Below are 5440 nucleotides of genomic sequence, written 5' to 3' on the forward strand. Positions count from 1 at the left end.
AAACTCTGCTAAATGGGGCAAAATATATATACTTTTTTTTAGCAAATATGCATTGTTTTAGCAAAATGAGCTACACTATTTGACTAAGGTGAAACAGAACGAGCCTCTCCACCTGGGTCTGTTTTTATATCTCGCAGACACTATTTCCTGCTTTTTGTGGTTTGTATCAGATCCGGCCAAAGCATCTGTGTTAGACTAAGACTGGGTTCTTTAGGATATGTGCAGGTATTCTTCGCAGCAAATGGCTGCCAATCAGGAACACGTGTTTGTTCTCGGCCACCAAGAGCAAGTATTTTCAAGGTGAGTGATTGATGCCTACCTGTGTTGTGTGTTTCATTCCTCACAGGCACTCTATTTCCTGTCTTTATAGTGGTCTTGTGTCAGACTTTTGTGTCTCTGTCCGGCCAAAGCATCTGTGTTAGACTAAGACTGGGTTCTTTAGGATATGTGCAGGTATTCTTCGCAGCAAATGGCTGCCAATCAGGAACACGTGTTTGTTCTCGGCTACCAAGAGCAAGTATTTTCAAGGCGAGCTATTTCCCGCCTATATGAGTTTCAGCATTTGTCAAGGAGCGCAAAATCAAAGCCCGGGGGTTGGCCATTGCAAAAATGTTGACTCGGAAGCGCATAAGGAGGAAGCTTTACAAAAGTATCCACCTGCCTCTACAAGTGAAACCGAAACTAAGAATGTAAGTTCCATTTGAAAAAAAAAAAACAAAAAACATTGTTGGCCCGAATTAACTTGGGGCGGCACAGAGCAAAAAAGCCACTGTACGAGTATGCTTGGTGCAGGCTTTTGTCGAAGTGGTGGATGACTCTGTGTTTTGTAAAAAAAATCGTTTTTTTTCTTAAAGTGTGGTGGTCGAATATTCAGGGATGGGCATTGAGTCGGGGTGTTAAGGTAAAAATTTCATCCACATGCCAGGATTCATGTGATTGTCCGCCTAGCGAGGGGGACAAGGCCTTCAAAAGTTTAGGTTCGCAAAAGGGGTGCGTCAGTATTGACGCCTCATTTTATATCATGCATCTCATTTCAAAACGCACTATAAATGACAGGCCTGAGATTTGTTTGGGTGTAAGTCCTCTCAGCAAGTATATGGTTCTGTCTCAAAAAGGTCTGATCTGATTTTGACCGCACCTCAGGTCTCCACCGATGATTCATCAGGATGAGACCCAGCCGGGACACTAGGGAGGAGCGGCTTAAGCAAGGGAGGCTACATATACGACAGCTTCTTGCGGACAAGAAACGAAAATAGATAGATGGTAAGTGTTTCATTTGCTATGCCTTTTGGCGTGTACATTATGTTTGTTATGTTTCAAGATTCCTGCAGAGTTCAATTTCAACTATTGTAAAATACCGAGCATGCGCCCAGATCACAGAAGCACCTACCCTCTGATTCGGAACGATCCGCAAATAAGCCTAGGGCATACCGGACACCCATCCACCTGTTTTGAGCCATGCTCAAAATATTAAAGACCGACGACCAGTTTGCGCTTTCCACTTTTCCCTCGCTTCCTTCTCTCGGCCCTCCTACCCTGTCCACCGTTGCCGGTTTCCTCCTCCCCCAGGGGGAGGAGGATCTTCTGCCTTGCAGAATCTCGTGTGTGGTCGTCGGCCTTTAAGAGAACACATCCAGCGCCAGGTGCTGTGGCGTCTTTGCCACAATGGCGCCGGTTGCAGAGCTGACAGACTCGTTACTGGCACAAGCCATGGCATGGCCTTTGGGAACCAGGGAATTGAGATTAAAGAAGTAGCGCAGAAATTGTAGGCGAGTGGTGAAGGTGAGCAGAGTTAACAGAAAACAAGGATGAAGGGAGTTCGTCGCATGAGGCATCTATGTCCCGTGCATATAATCTTAAATGTGCTGTAGTTGGCTACTCAAAAAAATTGTCACTTGGAGGTAACTAATCGCAAATCTCTTGCAGTTTCCACGGCCCACAAGCCAGCAGGCGCCAGTTCGTTCTTGTTCAAAGGTGAGGATTTAGATTTTCTAGATTGCTCTGAAGCAGCAATACTGAAGCCAGACAAGCGGTACGGCATATTTAATTGACAGAACTCAAAACGACTGGGGACGCTTTCACTGAAGCTTGTTTTGCTGCAATACAGGTGTGTATTGCAGCAAAACAAGCTTTAGTGAAAGCGTCCCCAGTCGTTCTGAGCTTCGTCAATTAAATATGCCGTACCGCTTGTCTGTCTGGTTGCAGTGTTGCTGTAGGCGACAAAACATGTGCCCAGTTTTGTCACAAGAGGCATATTATGTCACGCACATGTAATTTTGAATTTATCTGGCTTAGTGTGCTGTAGGTGGCTGGTCAAAGAAATTGGTACTTGGACGCAACCAATCGCAAATCTTTCTGGCGGTTTCCACGGCCTAAGAGCCAGCAGTCCCAGTTTGCTTTTCCTCAGAGGTGAGAATTCCAGATTCCCGAAGCAGGAATACTGAAGCCAGACGACCATTACAGCATTTTTAGTTGACGGAGCTCAGAATGACTGGGGGCTCTTGCATTGAAGCTTATTTTTCTGTTATACACGCGAGCGACATTGACGTGTGCCCAGTTACGTCGCAAGAGGTTATCTATATCCCGTTCATGTAATTTTTTTAATCTTTCCGACTTAGTGTACTTTACGGGGCTACTCAATGTAATTGCTACTTGAACGCAACTAATCGCAAATCTCTCTTCCAGTTTCCACGGCCTACAAGCAAGCAAGCACCAGTTTGTTTTTCCTCAAAGGTGAGCATTCCAGATACTCTAGTTAGGTGTGATGCCGTACCGCTTGTCTGTCTGGTTGCAGTGTTGCTGTAGGCGACAAAACATGTGCCCAGTTTTGTCACAAGAGGCATATTATGTCACGCACATGTAATTTTGAATTTATCTGGCTTAGTGTGCTGTAGGTGGCTGGTCAAAGAAATTGGTACTTGGACGCAACTAATCGCAAATCTTTCTGGCGCTTTCCACGGCCTAAGAGCCAGCAGTCCCAGTTTGCTTTTCCTCAGAGGTGAGAATTTCAGATTCCCGAAGCAGGAATACTGAAGCCAGACGACCGTTACAGCATTTTTAGTTGACGGAGCTCAGAACGACTGGGGGCTCCTGCATTGAAGCTTATTTTTCTGTTATACACGCGAGCGACATTGACGTGTGCCCAGTTACGTCGCAAGAGGTTATCTATATCCGTTCATGTAATTTTTTTAATCTTTCCGACTTAGTGTACTTTACGGGGCTACTCAATGTAATTGCTACTTGAACGCAACTAATCGCAAATCTCTCTTCCAGTTTCCACGGCCTACAAGCAAGCAAGCACCAGTTTGTTTTTCCTCAAAGGTGAGCATTCCAGATACTCTAGTTAGGTGTGAAGCAGGAATAGTGAAGCCAGACGAGCGGATAGGTATATTTAATTGACCGAGCTCAGAATGACCGGTGGCAGTGGAATTGAAGCTTATTTTTCCGCAATCAAACACACATAATTTTGAATCTACCCGGCTTAGTGAAGGATTGCTACTTGTTGCGAACTAATCACAAATTTTTATTTTGCAGTTTCTATATGGCTACAGCTAGCAGGTGCGGTTTTCATTAAAAGGTGAGGATTTCGCATTCTGTTTTTAAACATCAAGTTTTTGAATGAGGGTCCTAAACAATTAACTTTCTTTTGCAGTAAATGCCAGATTCTCCAGTTCGGGAATATGATAAATATATTTGGTTTGGATAAGCCCAGTGTTTTGCTTCTTTATTCATAATTTGACAACAGCAACATTTTTTTTAATTTATCACTCTGAAATACACACAAGAAGAGACTGCGTTGCAGAGAAATTTTGCGCTGAGCGTGATATTCCAACTCGTATATAGTTTTATTGGTAGCCGATATAATGTATTGGATTCCAATATCCATAATACGCTGAGTATATTGGAATCGTAAACCCTTATTGGATCCCCATACGACACATGGGGATCCAATAAGGGTTTATACGGTATTGGATTCCAATATTTTCAGCGTATTATGGATATTGGAATCCCATAACAAATCCTTATTGTAATACAATACAATAAATGTAATGTCTTCCAATACACTGTCTATATTGTATTGCAATACAATAAAAAGATATTGTTTACCAATATCCATAATACGCTGTTTATATTGGGGTTTTCCAATAGGGTGGAGAAGTCTTATGCGTACGCACGCAATTTCCGAGAAATAGTGTGCGCTAAAATAGCGCACGCAATGCATAAAACGTGGTCATCGTTTTGCGCATGCGCAGTGGCCACAACGATATTTGCGTACGCAAAGCTTTAGTATGCGCTATTCTAAAATTTTCTATTGAAGTAGTAGCCGCAAGATTGGCAATATTGCCATTGTCGTTATGACTCCTTTGTTCTCGCTCAGTCGGCGCCCCCAGGTTCGCGCGTTTTTACCTTTTTACAGTTATCGTCTACCACCACGTCGTCGTCAGTGCCAAGGTGAGTATATGCCAAGTTGTGTTCATTTTAGCCGGTTGATGTACCTTTTATGTACGAGTTCAGATATAGCCCCATTTTGTATGCAATTGTGGCGAAGTGTTGTTCTTTTCCGTATGGGATCTGCTAGTTTCAAGTATCATGCCGCGCTCGCTAGGAGCACACGCTTGTGAAAAAGCTGCTCGAGAAACAAGAACTCTTGAACTTCTTGGTTACGCTGGCGACGACGACGCTCAGGAGACAGAACATGAGAGTGTTCAACTAACCGCAACTAACCTCCGATATCCACCGCCGTTGAAAGATACCAGCGAGCAATGCCGCCAGGAGTCCAGGCGCGAAGGGGCAGATTGCGGTAAGGCGTTTTCGTGCGTTGAGTTCGTTGAAGGCGGCTTGCCAGGTCTGGGTGCTTCCGAGTGCAGCGAGTCTGAGGAAGGTACAGGCATGCCTGCCGGGTTCCAAGACTCGTTGCGAGAGTGGGCAAATAGATCATAGAATTAAGAGAAGGCCAGTGACAGCTCTCCTCAAGCTATTAAGAAGTCGGGGTGGACTGTCCGACCTGCCGAAAGATGGACGCACGTTGTAACCGACTCCTCGCAGACCACATGAACAACTCCCCATCAAAACTGTGGAACCATGGAAATACTGCCATTTTGGACTTGCTGCTGGGTTGCAACATGGATTGTGCCATGTAAAGAAGTTGCCCGCTCTCCTTACCCTCAGTTTCAACATAGATGGCTTGCCCTTGTCAAAGAGTTCGAAAATGCAACTCTGGCCTATTCAGTGCTTGGTTGGTGGGATTGATGATATAGCACCATTCCTTGTTGGTGCATTTGCAGGGCACTCGAAGCCAGTGTCTTCAAACAACTTCTTAGTCACTTTCGTTGAAGAGCTGCAGGCATTGCTTTCACAAGGTGTCACTGTCAATGGAAGTCTTGTAGAAGTCAAGGTGACGTCCATCATTTGCGATGCTCCTGCACGAGCCTTCATAACA

The 5440-nt window shown here is 44.7% G+C and overlaps 1 long non-coding RNA gene across 1 annotated transcript; it reads left to right on the plus strand.

The window, feature by feature from the left end:
* Nucleotides 1–255: 255 nt before the first annotated feature.
* LOC121835280 lies at nt 256–1965 on the plus strand. Its single transcript, XR_006077521.1, has 3 exons — nt 256–300; nt 1144–1263; nt 1927–1965. It is a non-coding gene; the product is annotated as an uncharacterized LOC121835280 (long non-coding RNA).
* Nucleotides 1966–5440: the final 3475 nt, after the last annotated feature.

The sequence above is a fragment of the Ixodes scapularis genome, unplaced genomic scaffold, assembly GCF_016920785.2.
Source record: "Ixodes scapularis isolate PalLabHiFi unplaced genomic scaffold, ASM1692078v2 PGA_scaffold12__126_contigs__length_90152505, whole genome shotgun sequence".
NCBI classification, from domain to species: Eukaryota; Metazoa; Arthropoda; class Arachnida; order Ixodida; family Ixodidae; genus Ixodes; species Ixodes scapularis.